Genomic DNA, 18786 nt, shown 5'->3' with positions numbered 1-18786 from the left:
TCTTGCATCTTCCCACTGTCATTGTCCTGGCCCAAGCCTTCTCTTCTGATAGCCAGCTAGCTAATCACCCTGAGCCCTCCATATGGAAACCAGGGATCATTTAAAACACAGTAAATGGGGTCATGTCACTATCCTACACAAAAACACTTCAATGGGTTCCTGTTGCACTTAATGATAGCCAATATGTCAGGCACTTTGCAGAGATTATCATGTATTACACATGTGCACTATCTTAGTCTTCACAACCCTGTGATTATCATCCTATTTTACAGATAAGGAAACTGATGATTGGAGAAATTAAGTAATTTGCCCAAACTGACAACTAGAAGAGTGTAGAGTTAAGATTTGAACTCAGTCAGTCTGACTATAAAACCCAAGCCTCCCAATCACCACTATCCTGCCTTTCACTTAAGATGAAATCCAAATTCCCTAACATAACCTAAAAGACTCTGGCCTCCACCCCCTCTTTAGCACCATCTCCTTCTGCATCTCCATCATTCAGTGTGTTCTAGCCATGTGGGTCTTCTTTCAGTGACTCTAACACCCTAAGGGGCCATGAAAATTATGTTTACTACACTTTCATTATAGCACAGGGAAATGGCTAGGATATGACATTGAATGCACTGAATGAAAACACATAATTGCTTATATTATATATGCCTGAACGTGAGCGACTTTGATTATTATACAGTCCCAAGTTATCCTGATTAAAATATTAAAACAATTGGGTTTTTATGGGCAGGTGATGGAAAACTTGAATAAACTTTCAGCAATGGGGGTGATCTTTTTTTTTCTAATGACTCCCAGAAGAAAATGCTATTTTTAGTAGTCAACTCCCAGAAGAAAATGCTATTTTTTAGGAGTATGTTTAACTGAAAAAGCTTATATTTCCACTAAATTTAGGCAGTTCTCCTTATTCTTCTCCTTCTTCTCCTTCTCTTTCTCCTTCAAGTAGGGCCTTGCTCTGTCACTCAGGCTGGAGTACAGTGGCACAATCGCAGCCGAACTGCTGGGTTCAAGTGATCCTCTAGCCTCAGCCTTCCAAACACTGCATTACAGATGTAAGGCACTGTGCCTGGCCTTAGGCAATTATTTTTGACAGAAGGTATGAAAACTAATGTCACATTATAAAGTCCTCATCAAATATCTCATGCTTAAGCAAAGACCTCAAATCATAGTTTGTAGATTTATTGCAGCTTTCATTCAAAATATCTTTTTTATCATCTGTCACACAGGAAAACCCTGATATCTTCCTATTGGCCTAAAGAAATAAGAAACACAATAGGACCGTGATTATACTTTTAAATATTAGGGAGTTTAGAGCCCCAGATATTCTATATGCAGACCACCATGCTCATGTTTATGTCTTTTTTTTCTTAAGTGTTAGAAATGTTTATTTGTCAAAAAATTATTTAAAAATGGGAGGAGTGGAGTAAAACAAGGCTAAATTTCAGCTAATATTGTAACACCATCACAGGTCAGATATAAAAAAACAAACAACAATAAAACCCTCAATTGTTCTAGCAATTTCAGAAGATTAACTTCAATGTTAGAGTCCAGAACTAACAGAGAAGAGTAAAAGGCTGCTTGCCACTACATAGTCATTTTAAAGAGAAAGGAGATGCTGCAGGTAGGCAGGGAGAAGTATTCAACTCCTAGGAAAAGCAAGATAAGAGGGGTTCCAATGCACAGGAAAAAGGGGATGCCAGCATAATCCTTACCCAGGACTGTTCAGAGGTTGAGAATATAAGGAACAGAGTAAAAAGGCTGCAGAGACTAGTATCAGGAGGAAAGAAAAGTCAACTTAGAAGAATTAAATTAAGAAAGAAAACATAGCTGGTCACAAACTTCTTTTGTTTACTGAAACGTGAAGCAGTGGAAACATCCTGGCAAAGTGGACCACACGGAGCAAGTTCTCATATATGCCCGCAGCAGAGGTTCAGTCTGCAATTATTCTACCTCCAGTTTTTAAAAGGCTGAATATCAGGCTTGGTCCATATACTGCTCCTGTTCATACTGGGCCATGCCATGTAGAGAATTCCGTATAGCTGCTGAAGCCTGAGATAACTCACTCTCTGGCCCATAACCATAGCCCTCTCCAACTGTGGGGAGCATGGTTGCAGCGCAACGCGGTAAGGCTCCTGTCCGTTCCATAATAGGAGGAATTGGTGGCCGGAGCAGCAGCCATAGCAGCTGAAGTGGCAGCAGCGTGGGAGCTTGGCAATAGGTGTCTGTCGCAGGGATTAGCAGAAATAGAGTTGAGGTGGCTGGTCACAGTTGTACTTTGGACTTGAGGCAGATGGGACATGGTCTGCTCTGCCTAGTTATATGCAGAAGCTGCTGCAGCCGCTGTTGCTACTGCCTCATAAAAGCAGACCCAGCATCGCTAATAGTATCGCTTATAGATGCTCCTTATGCATCGTTGTAATACCTGGATTCCCCATAGCCCAGGGTATAAGGCGTGTGAACTGCTCCATACTGTTCATTATACTGCTCGGTAAAGTCTGCCACACAACCTGTGTGATCTACTGGGCCCTCTTTGGACCAGTGACCTTCTTTCTTACACTGATAGCAGCCACACTGGTCTCCCATCCCAGGGGCAGTTTGAAGCTGGCTTGTGGACAACTGCACATGCATTATCTTGCCTTGAAACTCTGTGTTGTCAAGGCCCCTGACGGTCTCCACTGCATCCTCTGACCGCTCCTTATACATTCCATGTGTATGAAAGCATAATCTTTCACGATGTCACATTCGATGACTGGACCATACTTTTCAAACTTGACTCGAAGCTCTTGGTTGGTACAAGTGGGACTGATATTACCCACGTGTAACTTGGTTGAAGCTTTGCTCTTACTCTTGCTGGCTTCAATGTTGATGTTCACCCCATGAAGCTTGTAGTAGTGCAGATTGCGTATGGCATCCTCAGCCGCTGTCTTGTCTTCTTTGTGTACAAAGCCGTAGTTCTTAATGATGTCATATTCCAGCACCTTCCCATACTGCTTGAAAAGAGAGCGGATCTCATGCTCTGTGGCCTCCTGGGGCAGGTTTCTGATGAACAGCTTCACCATCCTGACAAGCGCCTCTGGATGGCAGTGGCAGAGGTAACTCCTGCATCAGAGAGAACCCTAAAAAATCATTTGTCTTGATAAAAGAAAAATTTCAGCCAAAATTAAATTTAAAAGGGTTTAACTGAGCAACGAACGATTCACAAATCCGGAGCTAGAGTAGGCTCAGAGACTCCAGGGCAGCCACATGGTGGAAGGAGATTTATGGACAGGAAAAGGAAAGTGACGTGCAGAAAACAGAAGTGAGGTACAGACACAGCCAGATTGGTTACAGCTCAGCGTTTGCCTTATTTGAACACAGTTTGAATAGTTGGCTATATGTGATTGGTCAAAACTCAGAGATTGGCACATATGTAGGCTACAGTGTGTTTACAGCTCCACTTGTTATAGTTCATGAGGCACGGAGAAAACTTTAGGCCAAAATGAAAATATGTAAGGAGGCAGCTTTAGACTAAACTTGATTTAACAGCCTTAATAAGATCCCTGTTCAAAGGCTCACATTTCTGTAGAAGCTACAGTTTTTCAGTTCCAAGGATAGGTAAAAACAGGGCAGCACCATGATCATAAAATCTAGAGTTATGGCTCAGAGTTAGGGCTTTTTCTTGGTGACATTGTGATGGTTGAGATGGTCTACAACACATCTATGAGGGCAGAACTTGGAAGTGTTGGCTGCCTTCACGGCATGGAAGGCCTCAGCCCTGCATACCACAGCGTGGTTGTGCTCCTGCCCCATGGTCAGGTAGGATGTGCTTGTGCAGTAGTAGTTCTCACGGTCTGCGGGGTGGCCGCTGGTGCTTCCAGATCCACTGCCTTCCAGGAATGCCGCCACAAGAGAGGAGGGCAGTCAGGAACTTGGAGCCTGGGGCTGCACTCATCAGAGAGCCAAGTCATTTTGGCCACTGAAGCACAGATGAAATGTTTAACTATCTTCTTACAATATTTAACTTAGTAATTTAGTTTAAAATGCATATACAAAATTATATGTATTAAAAAATGGTTTTTTTAATTGCCTTTTCCCACTCACATATTTTATGAAAACTTTTTATTCAAACTTTTTAAAGGCATGTTTCACGTCAGTGTCTTCCATCACCTCTAAAGAGATGTTCTCTACCAATTTTCCTGACCACCTCATCTTCACTTCTACCCAAACGATTTGCAACATAGTATTTTCTTCTTAAAAACAAAAAAATTATTACAGACTGGGTATGGTGGCTCATGCCTGTAATCCCAGCATTTTGGGAGGCTAAGGAGGGAGGATCCCAGGAGTTCAAGACCAGCCTGAGCAACATAGGGATAACCCCATCTTTACCAAAAAAAAAAAAAAAAAAAAATTAGCCAGGCATGGTGGTATGCACCTGTGGTCCCAGCTACTCCAGAGGCTGAGGTGAGATAATTGCTTGAACCCAGGATTTGGAGGCTACAGTGAGCCATGATCGTGCCACTGCACTCCAGCCTGGACAACAGAGCAAGATCCTGTCTCAAAAGCAAACAAAGAAACAAAATTTATTACAGAAAATTTTGAACACAAATAGAAGTATATAGAAATATCAACAAAGGTTGGGTGAGGTGGCTCATGGCTGTAATCCCAGCACGTTGGGAGGCTGAGGCTGGCAGGTCACAAGGTCAGGAGATTAAGACTATCCTGGCTAACATGGTGAAACCCCATCTTTACTACAAATACAAAAAAAATTAGCCGGGCGTGGTGGTACCACCTGTAGTCGCAGCTACTCGAGAGGCTGAGGCAGCAGAATCCCTTGAACCTGGGAGGCAGAAGTTACAGTGAGCCGAGAATGTGCCACTGCCCTCCAGCCTGGGTGACAGGGCAGGCCCCACCTCAAAAAAAAAAAAAACAAAAAAAAACAAAACCTCAACAACTATCAACTCATGGCCAACGTTTTGTTCATAATCCTCCATGCCCTCCTTCCTGAATTGTTTTTAAGCAAATCCCAGACATCTTATCATTTCACCCAAAAATATATCAATATGTATCCCTAAGAGAAAGCTCTTTTTAAGAAATATAACTGCAATAGCATTATAATACCTAAAAATTAATAATTTCTTCACATCGTTAAACATGTAGTAAGTGTTCAGATTTCCCCACTTGTGTCATAAAGTTGTTTAAATCAGGATCCAGACTAGGTCCATACCTTGCATTTAGTTGATATGTTTTTTAATTATCTTTTAATCTATGAGTGTCCTCCTTCCCCTGGCTCTTTTTTCCTTGCATACAATTCATTTGTTGATTGGCTCTTTAGAGTTTCTCACATCCGGAATTTTGCTGACTGCATTCCTGTGGTATCTCGTAACATGTTCCTCTACTCACATTTATCTCCTGGGAACTAGTAGGTAGCTCTAGAGACTTTATCACATTCACATTCTATTTATTGGCAAGAATATTTCTTAGCATGTTCATCAAGAGGCTAACTGGTTGGTTGTTTTTCTTTTTGTGTTATTATAGCCATTAATCATCACTACCTAGATTCACTGTTTCAGAAAGGGTGCAAAATGATGATACTCTGATTCTATCCTTTCTTCTTCATTTGTTAGCTAGAATACTTCTCTAAGGAAAAATGTTCTCTTATCAGCTTTCGATTACACTAAGGTGCAGTCTTCAGGAAAAGCAAGATAAATGTGTGATTCCTTCTCTTCATTAGTTTTCAGAATAATGAGTTGGTTTTCTAACATCCATCAAGAGTGACCTAATTTTTATTTTTGGGTGGTCATAGTGGCTCATGCCTGTAGTCCCAACACTTCGGGAGGTCAAAGTGGGAGGATCGCTTTAGCCCGGGAGGTTGAGGCTCCAGTGAGCTATCATCACACCATTGCACTCCAGCCTGGGCAACAGAACAAGACCTTGTCTCAAAACAAAAACGGCTGGGCGTGGTGGCTTACGTCTGTAATCCCAGCACTTTGGGAGGCGAAAGCAGGCAGATCACTTGAGGTCAGGAGTTCAAGACCAGCCTGGCCAACATGGTGAAACCCCATCTCTACTAAAAATACAAAAATTAGCCAGGCATGGTGGTGCGCACCTGTAATCCCAGCTATTCAGGTGGCTGAGGCAGGAGAATTGCTTGAACCCAGGAGATGGATGCTACAGTGAGCTGAGATCATGCCACTGCACTCTAGCCTGGGCAACAGAGTGAGACTCTGTCTCAAACAAAAACAAAAATAAAAACTTAGTTTTGTTTTATCTTATTTGGATATACTACTTTTTATTTTATATAGGCTCCTGACCCTGGAATTTTTATTATAAGCTACAATCAACCAGCTATAAACTATTAGGATAGTTGACCTTTTTTTCAGTGGATAATCATATTTTATCAACAGATGTTGAATTTTTGAGATAGAATTCACATACCATGCAACTCACAATGTAAAGTGTACAATCCAATATTTTTTAGTATATTCACAGATATATGTAACCATCACCACAATCAGCTTTAAAACATTTTCATCACTTCAAAAAGAAATCTCCATACCCTTTAACTACCACCTTCTTGTCTACCCATCCCCTCCCCCAGGCCCAAGTAACCTGTGATCTAATTTCTGATTTATAGAGTTCCCTGTCTGGGACTTTCATACAAATCAAATCATATATTATGTGGTCCTTTGTGACTCGCTTCTTTTACTTGGCATGATATGTTCAAGGGTTGTCCATGTTGTAGCATATACCAGTACTTCATTTCTTTCTACAGTCAAATAATATTCCACTGTATAAATATACAATGTCTTGTTTATCCATTCATCAGTTGATAAACATTTGGGTGTTTCCAGCTTTTGGCTATTATGAAGAAAGTTGCTATAAACATTCATGCACATGTTTCTATGTGGACATATGTTTTCATTTTGCTTGGGCATATACCTGGAGTAGAATATGGTAATACTATATTTAATCATTTGAGGAACTGTCAGACTTTTTTTCAAAGCAGCTGTACCATTTTACATTCCCACTTGCAGTGTATGAGAATTCTAATTTCTCCACATCCTCAGCAACATTTGTGGTTATCTGACTTTTTGTTTCCAGCCAACCTAGTGGGTATGAAGTAGTATCTTATTGTAGTTTTGATTTGTCCTTCTGTGACTTACAATTCTAAGCACCTCTTCATGTGTTTATTGGTCTCTTATACAGTTTTCTTGCAGAAATGTCTATTCAGATTCTTTGCCCATTTTTAATTGGATTATTTGTTTTTTTTATTGAATTGTAGGATAGATAATTTTTCTAATTTGCCACATAGGTATGTATTAATATAACCACTTATATTTTTAAAGTAATTTTTTAAAAACTTACTTTATACATGTAACTAGCACTTAAAATTGTGTAGTAATAACTTCAGGGTTATTACTGACTCAGTAATAGGGTGAATTTATTGACTCCATAGCAAGTTTTTCAGTAACTTTTAAATATTCCAGCAGATGACCTCAATAAACGTGAAGAACTAACATTGGCTGAAGTTTTTTTCAAACTAACATGTATTCTCTAAACAGTAAGTTGTTATTCAAAACAAAATAATTGAGAAGGAGCCTTCTATAGTATGATCAACTTTGTAAGGACTTGAACATATGGTGACTCTTTTCTGAGGAATATTTTTACGAAAATCCTGTCTTTTATTGGATATATGTGGTACATTACATAATTTACAACTCTGTTTTAAAATAAAGCCCACGTAGCCCACATTAGTGGATGACATTAGTCCCTGTGCATTACTGCTGGGTTGTAGGAGATTGCAGTGTTAAATGACATCACACAGGAAGTGTTTAACACGGTCTACGACCTGCCTGTGAGAATATCCTTCTTCAACTTAGACTCCAAAGGAAATGAGTCTTTCCACTGAAAGGTGTTAAACATGTCCCTCCCACGGTTACAGTGCTCAAGAGAAAACTGACTGGGCAAAGAGATTACAGCCCCAAGGAGAGCATAGGTGAATAGCCCACTGGAGGGAGCTTAGTGGTCAGCCATTGTACTTAGCAGGAGAAACAGAGCTGACGCATCACATGGCTTCTGGTGAGGTCCATACATAGCAAGGCAGCAGGCCACAAGCAATTCTGTGGACTGCTGGAAGAAACGCATGCTGGAAAAAGGTTACCACTAGTTCTTTATGAGGAAGAACTAGGGTCTGGAGTCACATGTCACTGTTCATTTTTTGTAGTTTGTTGCATGTAATCTTGTAAGCAAACTCTAGTTCTTTTCACAATGAGTGGATTGGTCATTCTCAACAAATTATTGTCTTCCTAAAGGTCTAAATATAAAAAGCTCTTTAGGTATAGATAAATTAGGTAGACCACAACTAATTCTTAAGTCAAGATTCTGTTTTTGCAGTGATCAATCATATATCAGCAGCCTCCCTTACAAAATTACTAATGCAGCCACAAGGATGTGTTACTCACTAAAAATATTGTATTTATTTATTTGTTTATTTATTTATTTATTTATTTATTTATTTATTTATTTATTTTTGGAGAGAGGGTCTTGCTCTGTTGCCCAGGCTATAGTGCAGTGGCATGATATTGGCTCACTGCAACCTCTGCTCCCGGATTCAAGTGATTCTTGTGCCTCAGCCTCCCAAGTAGCTGGGATTACAGGCACAGACCACCATGCCTGGCTAATTTTTGTATTTTTAGTAGAGACAGGGTTTCACCATGTTGGCCAGGCTGGTATCGAACTCCTGTCCTCAAGTGATCTGCCTGCCTCAGCCTCCCAAAGTGCTGGGATTACAGGCATGAGCCACCATGTACACGCCAGAAAATATTCTTAGTGGAAATATGCTAACACAGTGATTTTAGTATATTTTGAATGGGGGTCTTACAATAAGAGTATTTATCCTACTTCTTTTTTCTATTTTTCTAATTGTACGTAATGGGAATTTTTTTAAAAACCAAAACTAATAAAAAATAAATAAAGCTTATTCCTAAATGATTCAGATTTGTTACAGTTTCTATAGTAGTGCTTTCCACACTTGAAATACTGACCAAAATAGATTACTTCTAGTCCAAATAATTAGGTTATAGAAAAACATTAAGAATTTGCCTATACAACATTATAAGTGTTGAGGTTTTACAGAGCTAAGCCCTTTTTTCCTCACCCAAGTTTAAGACCAGCTGAGAGATAGACAGACACAAGAGTCAGACAGTTGAAAATCAAGACTTTATCTTGGGCTGGGCACCGTGGCTCCTACCTGCAATCCCAGAACTTTGGGAGGCAGAGGCAGGCAGATCACATGAGGTCAGGAGTTCAAGACCAGCCTGGTCAACATGGCAAAACCTCGTCTCTACTAAAAATATAAAAATTAGCCCAGTGTGGTGGCGCACGCCTGTAATCCCAGCTACTCGGAGGCTGAGACAGGAGAATCGCTTGATCTCAGGGGGAGGAGGTTGCAGCCCGCCTAGATCGCACCACTGCACTCTAGCCTGGGCAACAGAGTGAGACTGCATCTCCAAAAAACAAAAACAAGAACAACAACAACGACAAAAATGAAAAAAAACTTTATCTTGATCGCTGGTAAAGCTAGAGTGGAGAACATGGTTTTAGATCTGTGACTTATATTTTGTCCCAAATTAAACTTGTCTGCTTGGTCACAGGAAGAGTTGGAAAGCCATAGGTTTTCTTCACAGGGATGGAATGTGCCCCACTAACAACACTATGTAGAGAACAGACTAAAAACATACTCTCTGCAGGCAGCCGAGATAACAGGGAAGTGGAGTCCAAGAGGCTGGGTCATGCATGCCCAGTTCATATGCCCAAACAGCAGAGGTAGGGGGGTAAAAAGATACCAGGGATGTTACTTTAAGAAAAGAAGTCTTCCATACAGAACTATGAGACCAAGGGAAATGAATAATCCTAAGCCGCCTGAAACAATAATAAATGGTAAAAACTTCAGCCAGGTAACCAGGGCCATGTGATACTAAGAAAGAGTTTTGACAGATTATGTGTGTGTTTTTTGTTTGTTTGTTTGTTTATTTGTTTTTTGAGACAGGGTCTCACTGGTTATGGGTTTGTTTTTCCTAGGGACTCTGTCCCCTAGGCTGGAATGCAGTGGCATGATCTTGCCTCACTGCAGCCTCCACCTCTCGGGTTCAAGCAATTCTTGTGCCTCAGCCTCCCAAATAGCTGGGATTACAGGCGTGAGCCACCACACCCAGCCCATTTTGGCTATTTTTGAAACTAAAATGATTTTTAAAATTTGGGGTTCACATAAATGGCAAAAATAAAATCATTAAGCAGAGGAACCTGTTGTATTTTGAAAAACAAATGAGAGCTTTCTTTTTTTAAATGTGCAATAATATTTTCACTTGATTTATGCTTCTTTCAAATTCCACAAATTAAATATGACTTGCGAATTAAAACAAAAATTAGAAAAACATTGTCATGTCTAACAGAATTCTCTCTCCCTTCTCTAAACACTACTTAGCCAGAAACAGAGAAATAAAAACTTGTCTAAAAGAGGGTAGAGAAGCTGTTGTTTGTTTTTTAAAAGTTAATTCAGTGTGCAAAGCTAGTAAGGAAAGCCCATCCTCTTAGCTGGAGTTGCATAATCTTCAAAGAAGAGTCCCTGGAGAGTCATACCAGAAATGTTGATTCAACACACACATTTGCTGTGCAAGACTTCTGGCCTTCATCCAGACTCCTTGGGACAAGGTGTCCACATGCACCTGAATGCCGCCAAGAGATGGCAGGTAAGAAGATTTTCACATAGGTATTTCAGTGTACAAACCTCTTGCACCACATTTGCCCACTCAGGTATTAAACTAAATCCCTTTCCACACTGCAATGTGACTGAACCTGAGGAAAATAATCTTCCACACCAGGCACAAATGAATATTTCTGCTTAGGAGCAATCAGAAGTCCAGGAGTGAGAACAGAGTTCTCCAAGGCAATTGCCTCTGGCAGCCACAGGCTGAGATACCTGGGGTCTGTCTTTACTGAGAGACCCTTAAGCCTCTTTTAGCCTCTATTTTCTCATCTCAAAAATACAGAAGCTGGATTTATCAGGTGGGAACTGCCTTGAGATTCTATGATACTTTAGTTTCTTTCTATCCAAACATTCTTATGGCAATCCAATAAGTTAAGGTGAAATTTATTTCAGTGATTGATTATTCAGCTAAAGCCAATTCAAAAAAAAAAAAAACCCAGACTTTATCACTGTGCAATACATCCATGTAACAAATCTGCACTTGTACTCCCTAAATCTACAAAGATAAAAAATATATTTTTTAAATAAAAAAAATTAAAAAAATAAAAACCCAGCCAGGCACAGTGGCTCACACCTGTAACCTCAACACTTTGGGAGGTGAGGCAGGCAGACCCCTTGAGGAGTCTGAGACCAGCCTAGGCAACATGGCAATACCTCGTCTCTACAAAAAATACAAAAATTAGAGGCCAAGGTGGGAGGATCGCTCACTTGAGCATAGGAGGTTGAGGCTGCACTGCATCGTGATTGTGCCATTGCCCTCCAGCTTGGGCGACAGAGCAAGACCTTGTTTAAAAAAAGAAAAGAAAAGAAAAAACCTGTAAGCTAGTCTTGTGTGTAGGCAACACATGCCTACACACACACACACACACACACACACACACACACACACACACTTCACTCTTAAAATAAGGGGCTTGAAATTATTTCAGTTGTTTGTTCACACAGGCCCAAATTGCTCAACACTGGGTCTCATGTTACCGCTATTGACATGTTAATTGTACTGGATTGTTTTCCATCCTCTCAACTGTCCTAGTCTCTCTTTAAGCAGAATGGATTTCTAAACATGGGTCCTCAAAACAGGATGGTGGAGCCAGCCCCACATGCTTAGGGGCATGGAAGAGCTAAATGTGCTGATATGTGCCTGAAAGATGGATATGACGCAAGGACAATAAACAGTGGTTGATTGAAGGAAAAATTCCTGAAAAATTGAAGACAAATACATCTTTCACCAAACAGAATCAAGTTTTATGTGTTATAGGACACGTATCTAGGACTACATTTTGAAAATGTAAATGTAAAAAGAACACTGGATTTAGGTCCAAATTCATTTCTGCCATTTACTATGCAACTTTGGGCAAGATCCTTAAGCACTATCTCTGAGCTTTGGTTTGTCCTGTAAAAGTGTAGATTAGACACCCACCTCAAAGGAAAGGGTGGTTGTGATGGTTAATATTAAGTGTTAACCTGATTGGATTGAAGGATACAAAATATTGATCCTGGGTGTGTCTGTGAGTGTGTTGCCAAAGGAGATGAACATTTGAGTCAGTGGGCTGGGAAAGGCAAACCCACCCTTAATCTGGGTGGACACAATCTAATCAGCTGCCAGCATGGCTAGAACATAAAAAGAAAAACTGGCCTAACCTCCCGGCCTATATCTTTCTCCCACGCTGGATGCTTCCTGCCCTCGAACATCGGACTCCAAGTTCTTCAGTTTCGGGACTTGGACTGGCTCTCCTTGCTCCTCAGCTTGTAGACAGCTTATTGTGGGACCTTGTGATCATGTGAGTTAATACTTAATAAACTTTCCTATATATATATATATGTAGTTCTGTCCTCTAAAGAACCCTAATACAGTGGTTTTGAAGATTGAATAGGAAACTGTAAAAGTGCCTGGTATAGTACTTAATATACTCAAAAATTTTTATCTGGTTATCAAAATAATTATTTTATCATTTGAGAAATCTTTTTGAAAAGGAAATAATAATGCTAATTGATTGATGTGTGTGTGTGTGTGTGTGTGTGTCTGCATGTGATTTTTAAAATGGAGTCTTATAAAAATTTTCCCCAGATAAGACGTGTTCATCATTCTGTCACACAGGGCACCCACCACTCAGAGAAAATATCCATCCTCTGCCCCTCCACACACATCAAGTTCTTATCCAAGAGAAGTTTCTCCTTTCCTTTTTATGCCAATGTGGTTAGCTCATATTTCCTTTACTAGTGACCAATATCACTTTACCCATCTATTTTAGGATAGCTTTTCCAGAAACTATGAAAGGCAGAATAAAATTCCTCCTGTTTCAAAGACTTACAGAGCAGTAGCAGATTCACCAACTTCTGCTGGAGATGCTACAAGGAGCCTATATTCACTGCCTCAAATGCATTTTTTTTTCCTGCTGTGGCATAACCCTGCAAAAGCTAAGGAGAGCAAGTGTCCTCAAAAGAAAGGGAGTGTTAAAACTCCCTGTTTAAAAAAATATAAAAACTAGCCAGCTGTGGTGGCTCACACCTGTAATTCCAGCACTTTGGGAGGCCAAGGCAAGTGGATCACTTGAGGTCAGGAGTTTGAGATCAGCCTGGCTAACATGGTGAAATCCCATCTCTACTAAAAATACAAAAATTACCCGGGCGTGGTGGCAGGCACCTGTACTCTCAGCTAGTCGGGAGGCTGAGGCAAGAGAATTGCTTGAACCCAGGACGCGGAGGTTGCAGTGAGCTAAGATTGCATCACTGCACTCTAGCCTGGGTAACAGAGCAAGACTCCTCCTCAAAACAAACAAACAAACAAACAAAAAACCACTTCAGCTTCTAGCATAGTGCTGGACATGCAGTGAAGGGTGCAAAAAAGCTTCAGAAGGAAAATGGAACAAGCACTGTGTCTATGGTCTTCACAACTGAGACTTAGTTTCTCTTCCTGCAGTATAAATATAATTGCCCTCCCTGTCTCCACTGGTTATTGAGAGGACCACATGACCATGAGTGGCAGCAATATATTACCTAAGTTATTATTATTATTGTTATTCATCATGCATTCAACAAATACTGAGATCACTGTTCTAGGCTCTGGGGATAGAGCATTAAATCATCAGACTAAGATATCTGCCCCTCATGCAGTTTCCTAAGTAATTGTAAGATATTTTTAGTTTGGGAATAGTTCTAAGTAGGAAATAAACAGAGCAAAGTAATTAAAAAACAAAACAAGGGTGGAGATGGGAGTGGTTCTAGGTTAGTCAGTCCTTTTTGATGGGGATTTGGGAGCTGAGTCCTGAGCAATGGGAAAGAGCCAGCCATGAAAAGAGGTGGAGGAGGAGCACTCTGTTCTAAGAAGAGCATCTGCACTTCTTCGTGCGGGTCCTGAGTTGGGCATGAGATTGATATGTCAACGGACTACAAAGACAGCCCGTGTTCTTGGAGCGCAGTGAGCAAGGGAGAGGGACAGAGGATGAAGTCAGAAAACAGACGGAAACCAGTACATCTAGGTCATGGTAAGGATTATTCCAGAAATCTGCTGAAATGCACACGTTCCTGTTTAATTGCCTTGACACACCATAGACACTTAATAAATATTTATATTCATTGATTTCCTACAGACACAATGTCTTAGATAAATATGTGATCTAACAGTCATCTAATTGACCAGAGCTCTGAGCAAATGGCAGATGTACCAGCATAACCTTTTTAAAGAAGACAGTAATGCGGGTTGCATTCCAGGGAGCGGAATCCAGAGGTGGGCTTCTCATCTGCAATGGATTGAATGTTTGTGACTCCCAAAAATTCATATCTTTAAATCCTAACCCCCAATTTGATGATGTTTTTTGGAGGTTAGCCTTTGGTCATGAGGGTGGACTCCTTAGGAATGGTATTAGCACACTTTTAAAAGAAACCTCAGAAAGCTTGTTTGCCCTATTTGCCATGTGAGGACATAGCAAGGACCAGGAAGAGGTCCTCATCAGACACTGGATCTGGCAGCTCCTTAATCTCGAATAGACCAGCCTCTAGAACCATGAGAAAACAAATTTCTGTTGTTCATAAGCTACCCAGTCTATGGTATTCTGTTATAGCAACCCAAACAAGCTAAGACATCATCCATCTTGGAAGAAACCTCTGCTATTTCACTGTAAATTGCAGATTCCACCAACACCCTGCCAACCACCAAGAACTGATCTCAATGTTAGTATCATGTCTTCTGGGTACCAAGACTTCGAAGCCATCTCTGGGGAGTGTGGGAGGGAAAAAACCAACAGCTCAAGACCCATTCTCTACTCCTTTCTAGCAATGCAACTTTGAGCAAGTGAATTACCTAATAACAATAAAGGTAAGTGTTTATGTAGTGCTTTCTATGGGGCCGACATTGTTCTAAAGACCTTATTTGTATTATCTCATTTAATCTTTAAGAGGGCATAAAAAGGCCGGGTGCGGTGGCTCAAGCCTGTAATCCCAGCACTTTGGGAGACCAGGACGGGCGGATCACGAGGTCAGGAGATTGAGATCATCCTGGCTAACACAGTGAAACCCTGTCTCTACTAAAAAATACAAAAAAAAAAAAAAAAAAAAAAAGAGGACATAATAATAGTGCCTACTTCATAGGCTGAGATGGGAGTTGCAAATCAATTAATGTTTGTTCCCTCCCCCTTTTTCTGTGAAGACTAAAATGTCTAAAATATCTGCCTTCAAAAGCACTAGAAGAGATAACGTGTATGAAGTGATGCTCGATAGTGGGTGCTCAACATATTGTAGCTGTAATAATAATGATGTTACCAAGTCTCCCTCACTGAAGCTCTAGGTTAGCTGGAGGGTCAAAGCCCTGCTGAGTAACTTGCAAAAGTCAGGTATTTGGGGTAAATCTTGCTGCTAACTTATCCTAGAGACTGATTAAGAGCCTGGAGCAAACTAGATACTTAACAAATATTCTTTCCTCTCTGCTGAGATCCAGAGCTACCTGAAAAGGTAGCTGTCCTATCTCAGAGAATACAACTTAGTATTTATTAACTGTAGAAAAGAAGGTCAGGTGTGGTGGCTTATCCCTGTAATCCCAGCACTTTGGGAGGCCGAGGCAGGAGGACTGCTTGAGCCTAGGAGTTTGAGACCAGCCTGAGCAACATAGCAAGACCCCAACTCTACAAAAAATAAAAAATTAGCTGTGGTGGTGGCATAAACCTGTGGTCTCAGCTACTCAGAAGGCTGAGGCAGGAGGATCACTTGAGCCTAGGAGGTCAAGGCTGCAGTGAGTCGTGATGGCTCCACTACACTCTGGCCTAGGTGACAGAGCGAGACCCTGTCTCAAAAACACAAACACAAACAAAAACAAAAACAAAACTCTAAAAAATAAAATCTAAACCTTTGTTTAAGGTGTTACTCTCCAATGTTCAAATTCATGCCTCAGCAGAGAAGTTGACAAGCAGAACATGAGGAAGGGCCCAGCACCCCTGTCAGCCACATGAGGACTGGCCTGAGAGTAAGAGGCAATAGCAGTGTCATGGCCAAGCAGAAGAAAGGGTTAGGGGAACTGGCTCAGGGAGATGGGCTCAAAACAGTGAGAATAACCCCTGGTAATAAGGCAAGGAAGTAAACAGTGTTCATAAGCCAAGATTTCACAAGCAAGATCTGCCTATGTATCAGTTTATGAACCGTATATTATCCCATACATACGGTACCATATCCAACAGGCCCCAGGGGATAAGAGTTGAGGGGCCTCTCATATGCCTCCCTTACCACAGCCTGCCACAAGATCTCACCTTAGAAGAGGGACCCTTTGAGGCTAATGTCTCTTTCTCCAAAGACCTCTGTGAAATGCCAAGGTCTGACTTGAGAAAGGTAATACATCTATCCATTAGCACCTACCCACAAATGAGTGTGTTGTCTTAGTAGATAAGCCAGCTCTAGTGTTAGGAAACTAAGAGTAGAGTTCAGAGATAGGACACAAATCAGAAAACCTGCTGTCAGTTCTAAAACAGGCCAAAAAATAACAATAAATCTGAAGTATAAAAAAAAAAAAATCAGAACAACGGTTGCCTCAGAGGGGGATTGACTGGGAAGGTACATGAAGGAATCAGGGGAGGGGGAAATTCTATGTTGTGAAAGGGAGTAAGTTACATGGGTGATGTATCCATTTGCCAAACCTGGACAGCTAAGAGCCCAAGAGCTGAATATTTCAATGTACGTAAGTTTTACCTTAAATAACTCTTAAGAAAAATAATAATGCAATGGGAGAGTGGAGGTATAGATAATATAGAGAGGGCAGAATGGGATGGGTACGTGAGTGTTCATTATAGTATTAGATTTACTTTGTATATGTTTAGAATTTTCCATAATAAAAAAGCTAAGAAAAGTCTTAGGAGCAGCAGAAGGTAAGACTGGGACCAAGAAGGGGCTCTGTGGGATGAGGACCAACACAGTCAAAGGACCACATGGGGAATACACGAAAATGTCATGGGGAGGGAGGAAGGAGCCTTTTGTCCCCTGGACATTTCTTGTCAAACTTAATCCCACATGTTATATATTCTTTTGCCTTATGAATCCGATCTTTTTCCATTTAATTTTCTAACTGCATAAAAGAAAGCTAATATTTTCATGTGTTTGCACAGGCCACTGTATTAATAGTTACAAGCTTCCTAAGAGGAGGGGAACTAGAAGGTTACAATGCCATTTAAATGTGTCCCAGGCCAGCCCTGCTCATACCAAGTGAGAGAATTTCAGAGGAGAGGGACCCAGAAACCCAAACTGAAAATGCTTCAGAAACTTCCACATGTAGATTGTTGTATTCCCAGAAATGATTCTCATCACACAAAAAAATTGGGGGTTGGGGTAGGTTAGTGAATAGCCTTCATGTGTAGATAGATTTCTCCACCAGGGGATAGAGTTGACAGAACGAGGCCTGCAAACTCATGGAAATTAGCAGTAATGAGACATAAACAGTCAAACCTCAAAATAACATCTCTGGCCTTTAGAATCAACACAGCTCTCCTGTTAGCCTGCACCTGGCCCGTCCGGCTGGGTCTGGGAGCCAGTGGGGTTTTAGGCCCCTTTTAACAGCTGCCAAGAGCACATTACTCATGGCCGGGATGTTGGCCTTTTATGTTGCCACAAGTGGCCCAGCCGTTGTTTGGACCTGGCGGAGTCCATTGTAGGTTTTTCTCAGGGCTGGGGCTTTGTTCTTTGATTTTTCCAGAAGCTCCAGTTTGTCCAAATGTTACCCATGTGCAGTGAGCAAGCCCCCCATGCTCCTGTGCTGGCCTACAGCCATGCTCACTGCCTGGCAGCATCCTCCAGCCCCTGGAGAAGCAGGGCAAGAGGCTGAAGTTAGAACAGCAGAAGGTTACAACCTTACCCTAAGAAACTGTTTGACCTGCCTTGTCAGGGTCCATGTTCTTAACACAGTGCAAAGAGCTGGGAGGAGGCGGATTAACACAAAAACTGCTTATTACAGGTATACCTGTGAAACTACAAAAAAGCCTAATTGTAATACCTGTGTTTGAAATACACCCTTGAAATAAGTTGGTTGGTTGGATCAGTGGTTGGGTGGGTATATCTAGTTAAAAGAGTCCCTAGGTCTGTTTAGTTGATAAGATCTTTTCTGGGTTTCTAAGCTGCAGATCAGCCTGGTGCAAATGGATTTGGGGTGAAATCCTGGTGGAGGTCATTAGTATCTGGTGATAATATGCTCACAATATTTTAGTGTAATTATTTGTCTACTATCTATTTCTCCTTTTAGACTTTAAGTTCTTTAAGGGAAGGAGCTGTGTCTATCTTATTCACTGCTCTATCTTTAGGGTCTGGCCCAGAGAAAGCCTTCAAAAAAAAACCTCTACTGCATGAATGAATATGCTGAATCTTGAGAGCTTGTCTGGAGGTTCTAGCAGGGGAGCTCAGCTACTCTGTACCCTTGACCGAAGACCGGTCCTCCTGTGTCAGAGATGGTCATCCACTTCGACTGAGTGCACAGCTTCAGGAGAGATGCACATGGAGTGGTGAGGGAGGAAGGGAACACCCGCCTAGCCAGCCAGATCAGCTCAATTAACCTTGGTGGTCAATGA

At 41.2% G+C, this 18786-nt stretch overlaps 1 pseudogene; it reads right to left on the bottom strand.

Annotated features, from left to right (window-relative positions):
- Nucleotides 1-1968: 1968 nt before the first annotated feature.
- Nucleotides 1969-3068, bottom strand: LOC113224963 (annotated as a pseudogene).
- Nucleotides 3069-18786: the final 15718 nt, after the last annotated feature.

Source organism: Piliocolobus tephrosceles, chromosome 7 (genome assembly GCF_002776525.5).
Source record: "Piliocolobus tephrosceles isolate RC106 chromosome 7, ASM277652v3, whole genome shotgun sequence".
NCBI classification, from domain to species: Eukaryota; Metazoa; Chordata; class Mammalia; order Primates; family Cercopithecidae; genus Piliocolobus; species Piliocolobus tephrosceles.
Note: the sequence above shows the minus strand (reverse complement) of the source record. Positions and strands in the feature narration are given on the sequence as shown.